Source organism: Acinonyx jubatus, chromosome B2, assembly GCF_027475565.1.
Source record: "Acinonyx jubatus isolate Ajub_Pintada_27869175 chromosome B2, VMU_Ajub_asm_v1.0, whole genome shotgun sequence".
NCBI lineage: Eukaryota > Metazoa > Chordata > Mammalia > Carnivora > Felidae > Acinonyx > Acinonyx jubatus.
The window spans coordinates 39,179,483-39,202,291 of record NC_069385.1 but is presented as its reverse complement, the minus strand read 5'-3'; the positions used below and the strand labels follow the sequence as shown (position 1 = coordinate 39,202,291).

At 38.5% G+C, this 22,809-nt stretch overlaps 2 long non-coding RNA genes across 4 annotated transcripts in view; both read right to left on the bottom strand.

The window, feature by feature from the left end:
- Nucleotides 1-22,809, bottom strand: part of LOC128315529 (uncharacterized) — a 107,034-nt gene that overhangs the window by 7,339 nt on the left and 76,886 nt on the right. Inside the window, exons 2-3 of one of the 3 annotated variants that reach the window (XR_008298356.1) lie at nt 9,934-10,112; nt 7,851-8,242 (exon numbers count right to left, since the gene is read on the bottom strand). This is a non-coding gene — a long non-coding RNA (uncharacterized LOC128315529). Of the gene's footprint in view, nt 1-7,664; nt 8,336-9,933; nt 10,113-22,809 lie in introns of those variants that run through there. The other 2 variants (XR_008298355.1, XR_008298354.1) reach the window with 2 other exon arrangements.
- Nucleotides 2,550-7,636, bottom strand: LOC128315530 (uncharacterized). Its single transcript, XR_008298357.1, has 2 exons — nt 3,596-7,636; nt 2,550-3,376 (listed from the first exon to the last, which is right to left on the bottom strand). It is a non-coding gene; the product is annotated as an uncharacterized LOC128315530 (long non-coding RNA).

The window sequence follows — 22,809 nt, the reverse complement described above, 5'->3', positions numbered from 1 at the left end:
TCTCATAAAAGTCAACAACATTTTATATATATTATTGATTGTTAGAGGGTTGTCGCAAATTTTCTTCCTTCTTGCTTTGGTTGACAATTTGTATTGAAGGAGATGGAAGCACATACAATTGATAGGACTCTCAAATAATTCCAGGTATAAATCATTGTATTAGTTTCCTGTTGCTGTGGGATCAAGTTACCACAACTTGGTGATTTAAAACAACACAAACTTTTTAAGATATTAAGATATGATTCTCGAGATCGAAAGTCCCAAATAGGCTTCATTGGACTAAAATCAAGGTATCGGTGGTATTTCATTACTTCTAGAAGCTTGAGAGAAGAATCCATTTCTTTCCTTTTTCCAAATTTGAAAGACTGCTTGCATTCTTTGGTTAGAGTCCTTTTCGTCCATCTTCAAAGTCAAAAGTGTGGCATCTTCAGATCACTCCTTGACTCTATGACCTCTGATTTTATCATCACATCTCTCTCTGACACTGACCTTCTTGCCTCCCTCTTATAAGGACCCTTTTGATTATGTTAGATAATCCAGGATAATCTTCCCATCTCAAAATTCATATATTAATCACATCTGCCAAAGGGACTACAAAATCTTCTTTGTTACATAAGGTAAAATATTCATAAGTTTCAGGAATTAAGGCCTGGACATTTTTGGAGGGACATTATTCTACCTACCATAATCACCTAAGTGTCTACCCAGGCACTACTCACACCCCCTGAGGTAAGATGTTCTTTCTGAGAGTCAGCATTTCTAATTGCTGATATATAATATGTAGGATATTAAAATCTTCAAAGAATTCACAGAACTACTTTTTAAAAAAATTTTTTTTGATGTTTATTTATTTTTAAGAGAGAGACAGAGCATGAGCGGGGAAGGGGCAGAGAGAGAGGGAGACACAGAATCCGAAGCAGGCTCCATGCTCTGAGCTATCAGCACAGAGCCTGATACGGGGCTCAAACTCACAAAATGCAAAGCTCATGACCTGAGCTGAAGTCGGATGCTTAACCAGCTGAGCCACCCAGGTGCCCCATAGAACTACTTAACTAAGCTCAAATCTTCTGTTTTCTAGCAATAGAAGTTAGAGTCTTGAGGGCACCTAGGTAGCTCAGTCAGTGAAGCTGCCGACTTGATTTTGTCTCAGGTCATGATCTCCCAGTTCCTGAGTTTGAGAGCCACATCCAGGTCTGTGCTGACAGTGCAGAGCCTGCTTGGGTTTCTCTCTCTCTCTCTCTCTCTCTCTGCTCCTTCCTTGCTAGTTCTGTCTCTCTCTCTCTCAAAATAAATAACCTTTAAAAAGTTAGGGGGCGCCTGAGTGGCTTGGTCGGTTAAGCATCCAACTTCAGCTCAGGTCATGATCTCATGGTCTGTGAGTTCGAGCCCCTCGTCGGGCTCTGTGCTGACAGCTCAGAGCCTGGAGCCTGTTTCAGATTCTGTGTCTCCCTCTCTGCTCCTCCCCTGTTCATGCTCTGTCTTTCTCTGTCTCAAAAATAAATAAACATTAAAAAAAATTAAAAACAAAAAAGAATCCTGGAATTGTAAGGTTGGACACAATCTTTCAGACGAATGATTCACCTCCTTTTTAACACAAGAGATTGCTGCATCTTAGGCTGCTGACACCCAAATGGAAGAGTTCAGTGAGATTTCCAGAGCATGTGAGATTGCTTTTTTCCACTACATCATATTGTTGCTAATAATTTGTAAAATCCAACTCATTTTTAATAAATCACCTCTAATGACTGTGATTGGAAAAAGAAAAGTCTCCAGAAAAGATTAGCTGGAATCTATCCACTTGTGAAAATTTTATAGGAGTTTCTATAATACTATATAATTCATTGATTTGGATTCACATCAAGTTAGAAAAATATTCCTAATGACATTGCACTTTTTTCACAGAAGCATAATATAAGTTGATTTTTAAGTATTTATTAAATAAAAATAATAAATGCACATATTAAAAAATAAAGACTACAGGGGCGCCTGGGTGGCTCAGTCGGTTGAGCATCCGACTTTGGCTCAGGTCATGATCTCGCGGTCCGTGGGTTCAAGCCCCGCGTCGGGCTCTGGGCTGATGGCTCGGAGCCTGGAGCATGCTTCCGATTGTGTGTCTCCTTCTCTCTCTGCCCCTCCCCCATTCATGCTCTCTCTCTGTCTCAAAAATAAATAAAAACATTAAAAAATTTTTTTAAATAAAAAAAATAAAAAAATAAAGACTACAAAAATTTATAAAATGGCCAATAAAAGTCATTCTCCTCATACACTCATCTTATTTCCTCTCTGTAAAGTAGTCTTTTCACGTATGTCCTTCCAAAAAAGACATTGGCTTATAGAATGGCATATGTACATAACGTTCTGCGTATGAACTTTACAAATGTACAGAAGTGAAGCTTTGTACATACTGAACTTTACTTTTGTTCACTTACTAATTTATCTATGCCAATCTACCTCATTATTTTTAACAGATGTAGAGTGTATTCTGGTATGTGAATCAACATTATTTACCTAACTACTCCCCTATGGGTCAACAGAAGAAGGATTCAAAAGTTTTGTTTCAGTTTGTTTGACAATGCATTATTTTTATTTATTTCAGAAAAGGTCACATGTGCACTTCATTCAGAATTAAAAAGGTCTAACAAGGGTATGAACTCCTGTTATTTAAACCTGACTTCTCCTTTTGAAGACAGCCAAATATATTCTGTGAGGGCATCTTGCTTTTTTTCACTTCAAAACTGCAGGTGTACCTGCTTTATTGTACTTCCTTTATTGCAGTTTGTGGTTTTTTGTGCCATACTGTGTTTTTTACAAACTGAAAGTTTGTGACAACACCGCACGGAGCAAGTCTATAGGCGCCATTTTTTCAACAGCATTTGCTCACTTCATGTCTCCATCACATTTTAGTAATTCTCGCAATGTTTCAAACTTTTTCACTATTATTATATTTCTTATGGTCATCTGTGATCAGTGTTCTTTGTTGTTACTACTGTAATTGTTTTGTGGAGCCACGAACTGTGCCCATATAAGATGGTAAACTTAATAAATGTTGTGTGTGTGATGACTGCTCCACCAACCAGCTGTTCCCTGTCTCTCTGTCACCTCCTCTTCAGGTCTCCCTGTTCCCCTGAAACACAACAGTATTAAAATTAGGCCAATGATAGCCCTGCAATAGCCTCTAAGTGTTCAAGTGAAAGGAACAGTAGCTATTCTCCCAATTTAAATCAAAAGCTTGAAATGATGAAGGAAGGAATGTGGAAAGAAGTGAGGAAGGGAGGTGGAAAGAGGAGACAGGCTGACAGCTAGGCCTCTTGCACAGAAACAGTGAGCCAACTTGTGAATGCAAAGGGGAAGTTCTTGAAGGAAATTAAAAATGCACCTTTAGGGGCGCCTGGGTGGCGCAGTCGGTTAAGCGTCCGACTTCAGCCAGGTCACGATCTCGCGGTCTGTAAGTTCAAGCCCCGCGTCAGGCTCTGGGCTGATGGCTCAGCCGAGATTCTGTGTCTCCCTCTCTCTCTGCCCCTCCCCCGTTCATGCTCTGTCTCTCTCTGTCCCAAAGATAAATAAACGTTGAAAAAAAAATGTTTTAAAAATGCACCTTTAATGACTACACCAGTGATAAGAAATCAAAACAGCCATATTGCTGATATGGAAAAAGTTTTAACGGTCTGTTTAGAAGATCAAACCAGCAAAAACATTCTCTTCAGTCAAAGTCTAACCAAGAGAAAGTCTCTATGCAGTTTCATGAAGACTGAGAGAGGTGGGGGAGCTGCAGAAGAAAAGTTTGAAGCTAGCGGAGGTTGGTTCCTGAGATTTAAGGAATGAAGCCATCCCCATAACACAAAAGTGCAAAGTGAAGTAGCAAGTGCTGATGTAGGAGTGGCAGCAAGTTATCCAGAAGATCTAGCTGAGATAATTGATGAAGGTGGCTACACTAAACCACAGGTTTCCAATGGGGATTAAACAGCTTTAAATTGAAAGAAGATGTTATTTAGGACTTTCATAGCTAGAAAGGACAAGTCAGTGCCTGGCTTCAAAGCTTCCAAAGACAGACTGATTCTCTCATTAGAGGCTACTGCAGCTGATGACTCTAAATTGAAGTCAATGCTCATTTACCATCCTGAAATCCTAGGGCCCTTAAGAATAAATCTATTCTGCCGGTGTTCTATAAATGGAACAACAAAGCCTGGATGATCACACCATCTGTTTACCACGTGGTTTACTGAATATTTTCAGCCTTTTGCTGAGAGCTACTGCTCAGGAAGAAAAAAAGATTACTTTCAAAATACTGCTCACAATGCACTTGCTTACCCATGAGCTCTGATGGAGATGTACAACAAAATTCATATAGTTTTCATGTCTGTTAACACAACATCCATTCTAAAGCCTACAGATCAAGGAGTAGGTTCAGCTTTCAAGTCTTATTATTTTAAGAAATAAATTTCATAATAGTCTAGTTGCAATAGACAGTGATTCCTCTGATGAATCTGGGCAAAGTACATTGAAAACCATCTGAAAAGATTTCACCATTCTAGATGCCATTAAGAACATTCATAATTCATGGGAAGAGGTCAAAACATCAACATTCACAGAAGTTTAGAAGAAGTTGGTTCTAGCCCTCGTGGATGACTGTGAGGGGGTCAGGACTTCAGTAGAGGGTCGCTGTTGATATGGTGGAAACAGCAGAAGAACTAGAATTAGAAGTGATGCCTGAAGATGTGACTGAATTGCTGCAATCTCATAAGAAAATGTGAACACATGAGGAGTGGCTTCTTACATATGAGCAAAGAAAATGGTTTCTTGAGATGGAATGTACTCCTGATGAAGATGCTATCAAGACTGTTGGAATGACAACAAAGGATTTAGAGTACTGCATCAAGTTGGTTGATAAAGCAGCAGTAAGGTTTGAGAGGATTGGCTCCAATTTTGAAAGTGGTTCTACCATGGGTATAATGCTATCAAAAAGCATTGTGTGCTACAGAGAAATCATTCATGAAAGGAAGAGTCAATCAATGCAGCAAACTTCATTTGTCTTATTTTAAGAAATTGCCACAGCGATCCCAGCCTTTAGCAACAACCGTCCTGATCAATCAGCAGCCATCAACATCAAAACACGATTCTCCACCAACAAAAAAGATTATGACTCACTGAACTCTCAAATGATGACTAGCATTTCTTAGCAATGTTTTTAATTAAGACATGTATATTGTTTTTTTAGACATAATGCTACTATACACTTAATATACTACAGTATAGTTTAAACTATATATGTATTGGGGAACCAAAAAATTAATATGATTCCCTTTATTGCACTATTTTCTTTATTGCAGTGGTATGAACCTGTAATATCTTCAAGGTATATTTATATATACTTAAGGTATATATAAGGTATATACTCTTTCCATGGTGGTACTCATAGTCTTCAGTGAAATATATTCTATGTCCTTGATTATCATGAGCTCTGGAAAGAACATAGGTCTTTAAAAGGACTTTGTGGTGAAAAAAATTTATTTCTAAACTATGAGAAATGTACATTTGTTTATGATAATTCAGATCTTATTAAGTAGGGCAGCCAAGACTTATTAATAAAAACTTTTGTCTGAAGCCATAAAAAACTTAACACAACTCAACACCAAAATAATAATAATGATAATAATAAAATGGGCAGAAGACATGAATAGACATTTCTCCAAAGAAGACCTACAGATGGCCAGTAGACACATGAAAAGATGCTCAACTTCAGTCATCAGAGAAAGGCAAATCAAAACCAAATGAGATATCACCTTACACTTGTCACATTGGTTCAAATCAAAAACTCAAGGATCAGCAAGTGTTGGTGAGGCTGTGGAGAATAAGAAACCCTCATGCAATGTTGGTAAGAATGCAAACTGGTGCAGCCACTGTGGAAGACAGTATAGAGGTTCCTCAAAAAAATTAAACACAGAACTACCCTACAGTAGTAGTAATAGTAATTGCACTACTGGGTATTTATCCAAAGAATACAAAAACACTAATTCAAAGGGATACATGCACCCCTATGTTTATTGCAACATTATTTACAATAGCCAAATTATAGAAGTAGCCCAAGTGTCCATAGATAGATGAATGGATAAAGGAAAAAGTAGTACACACACACACACACACACACACACACACACACACAAACACACACACACTGGAATATTATTCAGCCATAAAAAAGAATGAAATCTTGCCATTTACAACAACATGGATGGATATAGACAGTATAATGCTAAGTGAAATAAGCAAGTCAGAGAAAGACAATACTATAGGATTTCACCCAAATGTGGAATTTAAGAAAGAAAACAGCGAACAAAGGAAAAAGAGAGACAAACCAAACCAACAAACGAAACAGACCTTTAACTATAAAGAACATACAAATGGTTACCAGAGGGGAGTTGGGGGGGGGGGATGAGTAAAATATGTGAAGGGGATTAACAGTACACTTATCATGATGAGCATTCAGTAATATATGGAACTGTTGGATCATTATACTGTACACCTGAAACTAATATAACACTGTATGTTAACTATACTGGAATTATTTTTTTTAATTTATTCCAAGGCCAATCACCTATGTCACTTATCTAAGGACCCAACAACACACACTGTAGAGACGCTCTTCCTTAGGTCTATTCTAAGTACACTCTTCAGCAATATAAGCATATTGACAATTGCTTTGTCCTGAGTGAAGACAGAATAGCTGCTTATCACTCCAAAAATGGTGATAAATATTTTCTTTAAAAAATCTCTGCCATATGAGTTTTCACTTGTTTCTTAAAATTTCAAGATAACCCTAATCCCTGATAAAAAGATTTACATCCAGAAACAAAGCAAAGGAAATCATGAGTACTTTCCAAGATGAGGCACACCGAAGAAGAATAGAGTGTTACTGACAGATGCATATATAAGTTGTGGTCTACAAGGGAGGCAACACCTGCTTATCTTCATCAATAAAAGGAAATTGATAATCAAAGCTCTCTGGAGAGTATATATGTATGCAGATTGCAATAAAGATTATAGTTAAAGACTATGTTTAGTTGGTTCCAACAAAAAAAAAAGGTTTGTAACACGTATTTATTTAACTTTGGAAAAATGCTTATAAGTGCAAATCTTATAAAGATAACCTTTGAAATATATCACTATTCTTTTGTAAATTTCTCATTGCATAAATAACTTCTCACTTTTCAGAAATTGGTTTTTTTGTTACATATTCTTATGTTATCCACAAGATACGTCACTTATAAACTGTTCATTAACCCATCCATGAGCAGTGAACAGATCTCAAATTTTTCCAACCGGGATTATCAATGAACTTCAACCTATCTGATCTTTCCCAGCTGTACAAATCAACCTATATGTATTGAGGATCTATTATGTACTGTAAACTCTAATGAAATGCAAAGGAGTTTTAAGACAGATATCCCCCTCAGTGAACATAAAGAATTAATAATACATGGTTAAATATGTGGTGAGTGCTATAGATATAAGCGCTGATGGCTTATGACTAAAAACAAATCATCTGTATTTCGATGCTTTCTTTCTTATGCATGGTATTGCGATTTCACTAAGCAACTGGGAGTGAATGGTCTCAGTGAGGAAAAAAAAATACCTCTCATGACACTTCTATGGTGTCATGGCCTCCCGCCCAAGTCCACCTCAGAAAGCAGATGCTGAGTGTCTGCCGTCCTGCCCACTGCTCACCCCAGTCTCAAATCCCATTTCCCCTCCACCCTTCTAACCCAGTCCAGTAGACCCTTTGGAATCTGCAGGTCTATCTCCCACATCCTCACACATGTCTCTCAACATGTTCCTCACTCTCCTCTACTCACGGTTTTCACGTCTTGGTGTCCTACGCACCACGTGGGGGTGCTGGAGAAGCTGCAGCAGCCACTTTTCCCACCATCCTTTGCCGGTAGCCTTCTCAAGGGCCAGCAGCCGCCCGCTCGAGGGCCCGGGACCGCAGGCTCAGCCACCTACCATGTGCTCTGTGTCCAGCAAGTGGTTTGCAGGTGGCCGTGCCAAGGCGCAGGGAGAAAGTCCTGGAGGAGGAGGACCTGGCGCAGAGGAGCCACAGCTGCAGATGCTGCAAACATCTGTATGTGGTCACCGTGTGCGCAGGCTTGGCTTCCTCACCATGACCAACAGCTCGAGATTCGCACAAGGCCCTCAACTGGATGTCTTTGGGTTCCACAGTCAGCCACTCAGGAAGGGTTTCCAGGCCCTGAAGGAGGGAGAGGCAGTGGAGTTGACCTTTTAAAAGCCCCGGAGAAGCTGGAATCTCTCTATGTCACAGGCCCTGGTGGGGTATCCTGTACTGGGAGTGAGAGACAACCAAAAGGAGGAACATAGAAGGATTATCAAAGGAAGATGCTACTAGTACTATGAAGGTCTACACTATCAGGCCAAGGAATGTAGGCGGCCCTTCTGGGCCCAGAAGTGCCCCTTCTGCCAAAGCATCAGTCCCGTGGTGGCCTGGTATCCACAGAAGGGCCCATAGGCCTCCTGCTCACAGGGAAAGCCAGCCTACTTTGGGGAGGAAGAAGAGATCCACAGTCCAGTCTTGTTCCTAAGAGCCACAGTGGGTGGGGACTGTCCTTTGGCCATCAGGAAATTTCTAGAAGAGGGCCTCAATCAGCAGAGTGAAGAAGATGGGGATAGGGTAGGGAGCTGGCACTGCCCAGCTTTTCAGGCCAAGTCCACATTATCACCCCTTCTTCTCTTTTGGAGGTGGGGATGGGGGGAGTGAGGCAAAGGAACCCCAACCATGCATGGGAGGGCTCTGGGGGAAATTCCTCTGGAGCCTGTATGCTTATTTAACAGTCTCTGCCCCTAGAATCTGCAGCTTTTGAAAGTGGCCTCGATAAAGAAGTTGTTTTCTTTGTAAAGAAAAATATGTAATAACATTTCTCATGTCAGATTGAAAAAATTAAATATGAGACCAGATTGATCGGTCTACCCACCAGCCACTACATTCCATGGGAGGGAACCTCTCAGGGGTAAGGTAGGGTTTATCCATGTCTTATCTCCCCATAACCCACTCTGGGAAAGGGTACCAGGAACTGTCCCAAGAAATGGGTTGTGATGATAGGCAAAAAGGGTGGTTGAGAGACCAGCTGCAGACCCGCTGCCCCTAAGCTGCCTCTTACCTGTAGTGCCTATTCTGGGGCAACACAATTTCATTTATTTTCTCTCTTGGATAATGGCACCTTGGGCTCTCTTTTCTCAGGATGCCAACTATATTAGCTGTATGCAAATGGCATATCTTGCGCATTTTAAATTTTTTCTTAATATAAATATTCTGAGTATGCATTTTTGTGCATTTTAGTCTAAAGCCCTCATTCCTACACTGTGTTCCCAGGTACATGAGCAAGCCCAGGGGTAAGTGAGCAACAGCAGGAAAACTTTTTGTTGTTTTATCACCATGGAGAATAACTATTTGGAGTGCAGAGCCTACTGAACTACTTCACTTTTGCCAATTAAAACTGGCTTTTCTGCCATAGTGTTTTCCTGAAACCCCTCCACCTTGAATGTTCTCTAGGAGACTAGATTTTAAGTGATTTGTCCTATGATTTTATTTCCTTCAACTCCAAGACTGGAAATTGGTCTGAACAGGAAAAGGTGAATCAGAGAGGTTAGAAGAGCCTGGGCCAGGTGAAAGGCATCTAGAAGAAGCCAAGATTAAGGGAGGGTTGTCTAACATGTGATAAATGTTTGTGGTTTTTTTGTTTGTTTGTTTGTTTGTTTGTTTGTTTGTTTGTTTTTTCCAGACCTCTATCCCAGGGCACAGCCCTGGCTTTACATACCAGATACACCATTCACTGGATTGGACTATGCCTCTCTTGCACAACAGGGTATAGGTATTTGTTATCATATAAAATGTAAGCTAGTAAAGATAAATTTTAAGAGCAATACCTCTACTCCCATCTGGTGCTGCCCAGGGATGTATATATGAAGTAAGGACTAAAATCCTTAACCTTTAAAACTTTTGGGCTCTTCTTCCATGGCTTCCAGAGAACTCATAAACAATGTCTTCTTTTGGTGCCTGGAGCCAGCGTCTTCCCTGCAGCAGTGATTAATAGTGTTTATGGTAGCTAAAAGAGAAAAAGGGGTTTCATTTGCATGCTGTAAGATCACTCCAAGCCTGCCTCACTGTGTTGAAATGGGGCAAATGCAAGAGAATGCATTGGATGATGTGTGACAGATCCTGGGTTCTTGTCTTCCCCAACTGTTGACCCCCGATAGTTACTGTATTTGTCTTGGGCTTTGTAGGACTTCACAAATTACTGATTTGTAATTGCTAATGGCCTCCTTTGTGTAAATATAATGTGTTGGTCTTTCCCCATGTTCCTTTGGAGTTTTACTGCTGAAAAACTTCTTTTTGTATTGAGAGAAAAATAGTCCAAGAATCTTTGACAAAAGTTTCTGCACCAGGCAAAAGGATCTAAAACTTAAACAGGGGGACCCTCTTCTCAAAGTGGGGGTCTTGAACCATCCTTTCTTTTGTGTTCCCCTTCCCCTATTTCCCTTTCTTAACCAGACCTTTGGGCCTAAAAACTTGACTCTTACCATACTTCTTTCTCTCCCTTCCCACAAAAGCCCGCATACCCATCACCATATCCATTCTACTTGTGGGATGTCTTCACAACTCTTAAATGATTTATGTAAAAATCCTGAAAAACAACTAGGAACAATCCATCCCTTATGGTCAAGACCATTACTTGATGTGATTCATGCCAAACATTTATCCTGCTGTATTTGGATGGATTGATCTTCCTTTAATCTCTGATCCTTGAGTAGAGAGAAGCAATGAGAGGGCTTTCTGAGTAGAAAGTAGAGTCAGGAGGCCAAGGAAGAGAAGATAATTGCCTATCCAAGTTACTCAGGAACTTTTGTGCAGGTGCAAGAAACATGTCAAAATGGCCATTAGATTGTTTAATGGGAGACGGACAAATATAATTCCATATTTACTGCTGGAAACCAAAGCTTTGTGTGAAATCTTGAATTTATGGGGAGGGAGGGAACGAAGGTGGAAAGAGTGTCACTGTCTGTTCTTTCCCTGATCCCTTTCTCTCATTTCTGAACTTCAGGAGACTGAGCACCCTTGGGCTTTGATAATCTCATCACCGGGGAGTGTTTATTTGATGGTTGGTTTTGCTGTTCCAAGTACTGCCTTTCTTGTTTGCTGTCATTTTGCAACACATGATAACCCTTTTCCTTTCTCCTCTATTTCTCTGTCAAAATACAATAAATAAAAGAAGACTTACTGGTGAAAAAAAAAATGACCCAGATTGCTTGTTGAAATAGTGTCCTAGAATCACAGATTCTGATTCAGTAGGTGAGGATACAACCCATGTGTTTTCACAGGTTTTTACAAAGCCACTTATCCAAGGACCACATTTTAAGAACCACTTCTTTTTGAACATCTCTGAAGTCTCTCCTTTCACATGTGAAGGTGCTTTCTTTTCCATACCTTACATTTCACAGGGCATACTGGTGGGGTGTGTCTTTCTTTCTCACTAATAACACTTCCATTCCTTCCTTCATCATTCTTATTTCAAACCTGATCATCTGAAGTGCACATCAGATAGACTTTACCATACATCACTCTTCCTTATTACCTGATTATCTCTTAGTTTCTCTCCATCTTTTAGTGTTGACCTCAGTATCTCTCTCTAGCCCGACTCCACCCTTATTCTTAAAGACATCAACATCAATATAGATGATGTATCCATCACCTTGGTTTCTCACTTCACTAACTTTGGAGACCCTCAGTTTCTCTGTTCTGCACTAGGAAGGTCATGCTCCCACTAAGCTTTCTTGGAATCCAGTCTTGATCCCTGATTCCCAGTCTGATGATGTATACTAGTTGTGTTATTCTCCTGCCAAGGTTAGCTCTCAGAGTGTAGAGTTGGTCCATTGCACAATAGTCCCACTTTCATTTCTTGTATTCCATCTGGGTGTCTTCTGATTCAGCTTCTCTGAGTTGATCTTTTTACTTCTACTCATCAACTTGCTGCAATGTACCCTAACCCCTCCACCTTTTGCTTGAGGACTAGTTCTGACAGAGTTTAGATGTCCTCAAATATACACTGTCCTTGGGGATGTCTTCAAATATACACTGTGCAAATGAGATGACACACTAACAAGCCGTGTATTCATGAATAAGTCTTTGAATCACTTACCTATTCTATGTATCCGTTTCCATATTTATAAAATGAAAGAGTGTATAATGAGAATTCCATTATTTTTCATGTTGCTACAAATTCCAACATAAATTATTTGGTATTTATACCAAAGTTTAAGAGGAAGAATCAAGAGACGTCCCCACAACTTGTAGTCCAAAGGAAAAAAACAAATCAAAAATATATTTATAAACAGAAAATTAAAATATGTGATTTTTATGTGAGGTGACTACAAGGGGATAAATGCAACCAGGGAAAAGGAACAATCAACAGTAGGTGAATGTTGTCAGGAATGCCTTCTTAGAGAAGGTAAATATGAATGAAGTATTGTCCGTGGATTGGCAAAAGCACAATGACAGGTCTCCAAGTTAACCCATTCACTTCCCTAAACTTCATGACAAAGTGAAACTTACCAAGAAAACTGTAATTAGGTCAATAGTCCCCTAGAGGCTAAAGTCAACTCCAACAATTATTTTAAAATATACGTGCAGAAATCATAAAAACATAAAATTGGAATCACTAGACAGCAATGTATTCCTCGTATTCCTACTCTATATCCTTCTTCAGGCTTATCATTATGGAAGATACCAGAGAAACAAAAATATCATCTCTAGGGGTAAAAATATAAAATTTCCCAGCATCAAAGAGTATATATCTCAAAGGAGACAAACTTAAATTATAAGAAACAACTTTAAGTTGTTCAGAAATTTATATAACTAAATGCTAAATTGAAGTTTTATAAAATTTTCAAGAGTTGTAGAAGGAAAGAGCAACCAATTTAACAGCCTTTTTAAAGAATTCATTTCTTAAAATATTAAGAAAGATTAGCTTGCAGGTGTTTTATGAGTTTTCTTAGGACAGAGACCTCTCACTGCCACACTGCACGCCTTCTTCTCTACAAGTCTCAGGGCGTTCCTAGTAGTAAGCAAGCAACCATCACTCTTTTTATACATCCAATACCCAAATAGATGACTCCACCCTGAGTAGAGCTGTCACCTCTATTTCGACTCCAGCTATTCTCAGGCTACCTCCTATACTGAGTCATAACCAGGGCCTGCTCCATCTCAAAACATTAAATTTCAGTTGTCCGTTCTGACAACACTCTCATGTCATTACTGTCCTCTCATACCTAAGACTGTTATACAGCCTTTGACCTCAGAGGGATCTCTAGCCCACTAACACTTCTATTTTCTCCCTATTAATTACTTTTTGAGCTCTCTTCATTCCCTTGTCATGGGATTCCAGATCATCAGCTGTACCTAGAATTATTTAGCAGGCCTAAATTCCACTCTTATAGAGCAAAACCTTTTCTCTACTACTTCTTGTGAAATAGTGCTGAAGATATTAAAAAAGAAAAAAAATCCAGTATCTAACCACTAAAAACTCACATTATTTAATCTCAGATGGCTTTGTATCACTGCCCATCAATTGTTTGTCACTCCTGCATTTATATGGCCATGGTAAAATGGGTGGCTAACGTAGAGTGGGATGGAGAAGGATTTGGAGATAAAGCCAAGTACTAGGTTATTTGATGGGATGCTCACATGGAAGTTTCAGTTACTGAGGATGCCCTGATGACTTTGTGTTAAAGAATATCATGATCCAGAGCCTGTAGTAGTTGAGCAGAGGTCATCAGTGATGAGTTGATGTGAGCCTATCAGGTTAGCACAAACCTGGAGCTGGAGTTGGAGAAATCAAGGTCTGCGAAGCAACACTTCCTGGGAAATAGGGAGACATGTAGCCACATCCCAGTCCTGAGGTAAATGTGATGTAGAGGAATAATTATTATCCCCTTAAAAGTCAGGAAACCAATAAGAAACACTGGCACCTAGCTCATAGTCTTCCTCCTGACATTTCCTTCTTCTTGACATCATCTTTAATGACTTAAACAACAGTGTTAAAAATTACTCCAATCCACTGTCCTCTTGGTTCCGTAGGGGTGGATAACTTTTCCCATACTCCCTTCTAGATTCTTTGTCTGGCTAAATAATTAAGTTGGCATGGTGCTAAGTGGATAGACTCAGCCAGTGGAGCATGTGACTCTTGATCTCAGGAATAGGTTTGAACCCCACCTTGGGTGCAGAGATTACTTAAAAATCGTTTTAAAAATAATTAAACTGACATAAGACACATTAACAGGAAGATGATACAATTAATTTCATTCATACTGGAACCCCATAAAAAATAAGGGACTCAGGGGCACCTGGTGGCTCAGTTGGTTGAACATTTAACTCTTGATTTAGGCTCAAGTCACAATCCATGCTCAGCATGGAGCCTGCTTAAGATTCTCTCTTTCTCTCTCTCTCTCTCCCTCCCTCTCAAAAATAAAAATATAATAATAATAAGGGACTCAAAGAAGCAGCCGAAGCAGCAGATTTTATATCTTTAAGAAAAAGAATAATAAATTTGTGAAGAATTGACAAGACAAAGGATTTGCACATGGAATAGTAAATTAGTCAAGAAGTAACAAGGTTTGTTTATAGACCTTTCTCAGCCCTAAATTTACTATCTCTGGTGATAAACATATCTTGTACTTTCCTGGTACAGGGAAGGTACCTTTCACATGAGAGATTTATTTTCTGCTTTCAGAGGGACATAGGAGGGTCAGAGTGTCATTCTTGCATTGGCTATTTCTTAAGTAACTTTAATTCAAAATAATCAATATGCCCAAATAGCATATTTTGGGATGGCATATTCTGCTGTCTTCCAGTTCCTTGACTGCCTCATCTTTAGAGATCTTTCCCATAATTCTCTTTAGTTATCTGGCCCATGGTCAATCCTAGACTACATCTGCAATACGAAGATGCCGTGGTACACTATCTAGAAGCCCTCTTCAGGACTGGAGCACTCATCCCTCCATCCCCTGAATGCATCAGCCCCTCACAGCTTTCTACCGAGACCTGTCTTGGGACATCTGTTTGACTTGACCTAACCCACATCACACCACCTTCCCATCACCAAAGCCCACTGTAGATGGCTGCTCAATGTGGAGATTCTTTCACTGTATATATTCAGTGTGGATTCTTTCAGTTGGTGTCAGCTTTCTTTTGTGAAACAGAAATGGAGTCCAGAGGCCAGCAGGGGGAGCGGTCACACTGAACCACTAGTTGCAGCCCTTGGCTGACCTTAGAGGAAGAGAGGTATTATATCTTTCATTCCCATTAGGAAGAAGTCCTCTCACCAGAGAAAGGAAGATTTTCTCCTTGCCCAGCCAATTAGAGATGGCCACAACTAAGCCAATGAAAAGCCACTGCTACACTTGGAACTCCCAGTTCATACCAATGGACTTTTTGCTTATAACTGCCCCTCTCAACAACCCTTTCCCCTTTCTTCTATAAAAAAGCATTTCTCCCCTTTGTTCTCCAGTCTTGCCTATATGGTTTTTGCGGTTGTTTGCTTGTCCTGAATTGCAATTCTTCTGCTATTCCTGAATAAGACCATTTTGTTAGTAAAATAACTTGTTGTTTTACCTTCAAAGTTGACAATTTGCAAATACACATAAGTTTATAAAACAGTAGTTTACTAACACTATAGGAAATGGCATATTTTACAGTAATTGTACTAATGGTTTGGCTAGTCATACATCACCTATTGTAGAGGAGATAATGCAACTTTATTCCTTTGCAACAGGCCTAACTAAAAACCAGTGAATTATTTCAGGTATTACATCTTGATTTCATTAAAATAAGTTAAACCTGATTCCAAACCAAGTTTGAAAAAAGAGAAACAAAAATGCTAAAGTACACCACCTCCTTCTTTTCTTTCTGTTAAATAATTTCTGCTATCCAATAAGTTTTATATCTTCCAACAGAACTCTAACCTATCAAACACTCTGAAAAAGTGATAGCACTAAAACTGAAATTTTAGTAGTTTTCTGATTCTCTACTCATTTTTTAAAAGAAAAGTTTGTGGACCCTCTTTTCCAGTCACTGGCTACATATCTACCAATAAAATTTATATCATGGTCCAGCAAAACTTTTTATTGAAAGACCAGATAGTAAAGATTTTAGGTTTTGCTCACTATGCAGCTTCTCTTTCAACTACTCAACTCTGCTATTGTGGCTTGAAAGCAATCATAGACATGACAAAAAATGAATGGATGTAGCTATGTCTCAATAAAACTTATTTACAAAAACAGGCAGTTGGCTAGATACGACATTGTGATTTATAAGAATTATTTATATTTGGTCATTCACACATATATTTCTTACACATGTCTGGTCTTCTTTCACAGTTCCTGGCTTATAGTTTCCAACACCCTTGGAATTTCCTGAGTGATAAGAGCAATGGAAACATTTTGTGTTGTAATACTTGGTCTCTTGTCCTTAGTTCCTGAAAATGCTTCAAAGCCATAAAAGTAAAATAAGGGTCTTATTATTCATAACAAGCTTTTTCTACACAACTGGGTTTATGTTAACGAAATGACTTCTGGAAAGCACCTGTGGATGGGGGTTGTGGTTGCCAGAGTAACCAAACATGAATAGAGTTGGAACTTTCAGTCCCAAGCTCCAATTTCTGAGGAAGAAAGAGGGGCTGGAGGTCAAACCAGTCACCAATGGCCAATGATTTAATCTATCAATACCTATGTAATGAAGACTCCATGAAAATCCAAAAGGAGGGGATTCAGAACACTTAGAGGTTGGGGAATCAGAACTATTCCAGGTGACAGTGTCCTGGGCCTCCAGCTCTATAAGGAGAGAAATTCTTTTGTTCAAGATCTCACCCCATGTATCTCTTCATCTGGCTGTTGATTCCTATCCTTTAATATCTTTTGTAATAAATTTGTAATCTAGTGAGCAAATGGGTTTCCTCAGTTCTGTGAGCCATCCTCACAAATTAATTAAACCCAAGGAGGAGGTCATGGAAACCTCTGACTTATGACCAGTTGGTCAGAAGTACAGGCAAGGACATGGGCTAGTGATTGGCACCTAAAGTGGAGGGCAGTCTTGTGGGACTGAGCCTTTTACCTGTGGAATCTGATTATATCTTCTAGTCAGAATTGATTTGAATTCTTGACTCCCTATTGGCATCCAAGAATTGCTCACTGGTATGGGGAAGCCTCCAAACATACACGCTGGAATTATGTCCAAGAATCTAATTTACTGAATCTAGCCCAAGGGCTGCAGTTGGATAGCTCCTGATATAGATTTAAAATGTGCTGGAAGAGAAAACTATAGTCCTGTAATATTGTTTGTATTACAATAGAACCATGATTTCCTGTAAACATAGAAGAAAACACCCTCCTTTATTTTCTCCAATAGTCTCTAGTTGTTGCATATTTTATTTTAAATATAAGCATACACCTAAGGCCAAAATATTAAGAGTTAAAATAAATAAGCATAGAAAAACATATTCTGTGACCCTCATATCAAATAATGTTCATGTATTAATTTATTTTATACATATTTGTAGGTTGAGTATGATATGTATTACTGTGCTAGGTACCATAAGGGATGCAAATATGGGTGAGATTTAGACTCTTTCATCAGGAATTTAAGAGCCCAATAGGGAAAATAACACATATTCATAAATACATATGGTGCACAGTATACAAGGAAGTATATCACAAAAGAAACAAAGATACATTTTTTTTAGATGAGGGACAAATTACTCTTGACTGGCTTGAGGAAATGTAGAGTCTTGGGAGGGAGATCAGAGCCTTTTTCATGAAGGAAATGACATACAAACCAGGTCTTATAGACGTAAGCAAGTAGAAATCTGAAAGGTAACACCAAGAGAAAGGGCATTAAAAAAACAAACAGAACAACATAAACAAAGGTAGTGAAAGAAAAACAAGCAAACGGGGGTGGGGGGGGGAAGGAAAGACAGACTGTATATAATAAAAATGAAAAATTACTTTTTATAGGAATGCAAGGTAAAGGGCTTACCGTAGATGAGGCCAGATAGTTAAGAACAAGCCATTAGTGGGACTTAAAAGGAGTTGAAGCAGAGTAGATCCAGGCTTTCATAGTCTGGAGCTGACAGTTTTTTGAGCCATATTTAGGAACAAGAATACAAAATTACATATAAAAATGAGCACATATTTGGAATGAGAAAAGAAGTCACAATGAATTAGGAGCTTTTAAAAGCAGGCAAATACTACAAATATCCCAAATCCAGAAACTACACAACACTTGAACTCCTTTACTCTCTAACACACCTCCTTCCCCTACCCCCATCCACTGGCTACTTGTTAACCATGGCTCCATATGCCAAGGAAGGTAACTCAGATTTTCTTCTAGCACAGCTGATCAAAATTTGCTTATTATTAACAGTATATAAAATTTTTTTTGGCTTCACAAAATATTACTGATAATGAAAAAATATTTAAAGCCATTGCCAAATTTAGGAAAACCTTTAAATTGTGAGATTTCAAGTTATTTCAAAGTATTCTGTGCAATGACAAGTTGTAAATATTCCTTGGATTGATGCCAAGTCAATCATCAGTCACTGATGTCCTTATTTAGTGGCATTTCATTAGGTTTATGTTATCTTTGTTGGAGGAAGTACTACATGTCAATAATTTAAATCTTTTATCAATGTGTTCATATGATTCATGCCTCATCATTAATCGGTTTATCAAACTGTTCAAGAGCCTATTCATTATTTCCACTTGCAACGTATTTCTTCCTCTTAGTGAACATACCAGGAGAAACCTCATTTGATGAAAAAGCTTGCAGTAAGGCAAAATCTATGGGCCACTGAAATAGCATTTTGTATAATTTTAATTACAAATTATGTATTTCTATAGTTTGGTAATTTTATTACCTATTTCAAAAATCAAGTGCACTGGTAGCACTTGCTTGTTTTAAATGTTTAAAAAATATAAACACTGCACCAACTTATGGAGTCATAAAAGAACTAATATTTCCTCCTAGTAAAAACAGAATTTACCATGCTATATTTTTAGTGCCATCTAGCGTTAAAAGGTTTCATAGATGAAATAAATAAGCAAACAATTTAGTTTTAATTTTTTGTCAACACATACTCTTTGGTTCTACATCCCAGTGATTCCACCCAAGATTTTATGTTAAATATTGACAATAAAATAATTGATAACAATGCCATAGGAGTTTCTAGAAATTAAATTAATTACTATTAAGAAGAGGACTTAAGTCATTCCTTCACTATTCTATAGAAGGTGTCACTCAGGACATCAGCTACCATAACAGACTAGTTCTCATTGAAATGCCACATCAGGTATACTTTTGTCATGGACTCAGGTCTAGAAAGATATGTTTGACTCAAATCAAGTTGAATTTAAACTGCATGTGATATCTTCTTAGGGGTGCCTGGGTTGCTCAGTTGGTTAAATGACCAAGTCTTAATATCGGCTCAGGTGTTGATCTCAGGGTTGTGAGTTCAAGCCCCACACTGGGCTCCACCCTAGGCATGGAGCCTATTAAAAAAATTTTAAATGAAAATATAAACTGCATATGATATCTTTTTTTTTTTTTGAGAAAGAGAGAGTAAGGGTGGGGCAGAGAGGAAGAGAGACAGAGAGGGAGAAAGAATCTTAAGCAGGCTCTACATCCAGCATGGAGCCTGACGCAGGGCTTGATCTCACCAAGTAGCTTAACTGACTGAGCCACTCAGGCACCCCTGATATCTTTTTAAATAAGGATATTCTATGATTATAGCTTTACCAAAAGCAAAAAGTTTTATTTAGTAAATCAGTATGTTTATCATCATCATCTAAAAATAGATGTTTAAGTTATTTAATTTTATCAAAATAACATAGTTTGCTTGGTTTTACTGTTTTTACCCTACAACAAACAATATTTGGCTAACAAAAGTTTACTTAGACTACTTTTTTGTTATGTATGAAACATATAACTAAAGATTTAAAAATTTCTGAATTGACCCTATGAAACAGTTGAACTTACATGCTTAATAACCTCATACTGCTCTTTCATTCGGAGAATTTTAGACAGAGGAAGAAAGTCAAAGGCAATTACAAATTTTTTAAACAAACAATACAAATACCACAAGATCCAGAAAATAGCATCATGATTTTACCTTAGGCCAATTTTTTAAAATTCAGAGTAGCAAACTTCACTCCCTTCGGCTCACAAAGGCATTTGTAAGGATGTAGCAATGCCACACAGTGATGGCTCCCCATAGACACTGGTGCTGTTATGTGAAGGTGGGTGTTCACGTTTCACTCCTTGTGTGTCAGTCACGGGGTCATCCGCCTCTCAGTCTGCCTGTTTCTGCAGGGTCAGTTACCTGAGTGTTCAGTCTAACCCAGGCCTGCTCAAGCCAGTAGCCACTACCGTGTATTATAGGATCTTTATGGTCTCCCAGGAAGTTATTTTGGATAGAATTTTGGATATAAGTTATTTTGAGAAGTTATCAGTCAGCAGTAAGGCATACCGGGGAGAGGGGGGGGGGAACTGGAGGTTCAAGGCAAATGAGTAGTGCCTGGCAGGAATTCCCTTGATTGAGATGGAATCTTGGGTAGCAACAGTAGCAATAGGAGTGTACAGGTGCACATGAAAATCTGCATATTATGTGACAAGCAACACACAAGTCTATCTGACTAGTACGCCAAAAGAGTACATTTTCCTATAAATTCATCTCTGATCCATAAGCATTTATTTTTTCTCTCATGTGGGATGCTCTCCACTACTGTGCTGTACCTTCTAGGTACTCAATAAATATACTCTGAAGGGTTTTTCCCTTTAAAAAGAGCTAGTGAAAATGAGAAAAATTTTGGATGTAGAGAGGAAGCAATTTTTACCTCATTAGTTTCTGCCTAATCCAGGTGCTATTAAATTCCACCTGCTGATTAGAGCTGCAATATTTAAAAAAAAAAAACCCTTTCCAAAATATTTCCTGAATTATTCATCTTTAACCCTAAAATGTATGGTAGTGGCTGGTTGAATCTCGACTGTCAATTCCTATAATTAATTCGGACACTAGCCCTCAAGCCTAACATAGAGACAAAAAACAAGAAAAATACCATAAATTTAACTTGATATTGTGTTTTGCTCATAATTCATAATTTTTCCTTTAAGCATCCATTAAAAATTGCTTCAAATGTGACAATGCTATTACATAACCAAATTTTTACCATTGGGACATTTAAATATACTGCACTGAGCATAATTTCAACTAAGTAGTGTCAGGCAAAAGAAAACAAGTTATTTTTAAATATCATCTTAAAAAATCCCAATAACAACTACCTTTATTATCTTTTTAATTTGTAAAGTATTTATTTATTTTTGAGTGAGAGAGAGACAGAGTGTGAGTGGGGGAAGAGCAGAGAGAAAGAGGGAGACCGAGAATCCAAAGCAGGCTCCAAGCTCTGAGCTGTCAGCACAGAGCCTGACGCGGAGCTCGAACACATGGACTATGAGATCATGACCTGAGCTGAAGTGGACACTTAACTGACCGAGCCACCCAGGTGCCCCACAACTACCTTTATTAATTCTTTCCAATAGTTCACAATTTTCTTTGTACAGAACTTTTTCCTAATAAATGCTTATTCTATTCTTAGGTATTTACGATGAATAGATGTGCCAATTATCACTACCATGACAATCATATTAAATATATAAAAATATCAAACTAACATGTTGTACAGCTAAAACTTACACTATGTTAAATGTTAAATATACTTCAATTAAAAAAATGCCTAATATCATTTTCTGAGATCTTGTATCCAAAGAAAATCAATGTCTGTGTAGCACTCCTCATACACATGAAAGGAGGCATCCTGAAGTTTTCCTCTACAAAATAAACAATTGTTTCTTTTTTCTAGGTCTTTGCTACAAACCTTCTGAGGCAAAGTCGTTTATTTACTTAAATATTCATTTGTTCATTCATTCATTCACTTAATAATGAAATCCTTCGTTGATTCCAAAAAAAAAAAAAAAAAAAGCTTGAGTCATGTTACAGACTTAAAGGACAATTTTGAGAATTAAAGTACAAAAGAAGTCAAAGGCAAGTAAAATATTTAATACCAAATTAATGAGTGTTATTATACGAGGAGCAAATATCTTCAGATGTGAGGCAGTGAATCTTTTCCTGTGCAATTCATGATGAACCAGTTTTAGTTTTTAATGTTCTAAGACTCCTAAAATGGTGAAATCACTATCTGATGTACTTGAACTTGAATATTACCTTACGGCCCATGATTCTCAACCTTCTCTCACCTGTAGTATAACTTCAGCCAACTCTAGGGAAGCAGGCTGCCCTGAGGTATGGCTGCAGCACGACACATCCAGTATTGCCTGGAGAGCAGAGGGGTGGGGTAAACAGGGCCTTTTTGCTTAAGCGACCAAGGAACATCATGGGAAAAAAATTACTCTGAAGAAATAGAGGCTGAGACTCTAGGCACATATGTTGAGACCAAGCACCATGGGTCACGTCAGAGGGATAGGAAGCACGTTGTCCCCACTTCAGGAAGGCAACATATGATGTGACAGAAGGTGGCATTTTGGAGACCAAGCAAGCAGTGGGTGATCAGCACGATGGCCAGGGAAGCAAATCAAACCAGCTCACTTGGGGAGGTGAATGAGTGTGCAGAGAGGAAACAACAGCGCCACACTGTGACCTAGTGGAGAAGTCTTATTTGTAGACTTCAGCTCTAAACTGTATC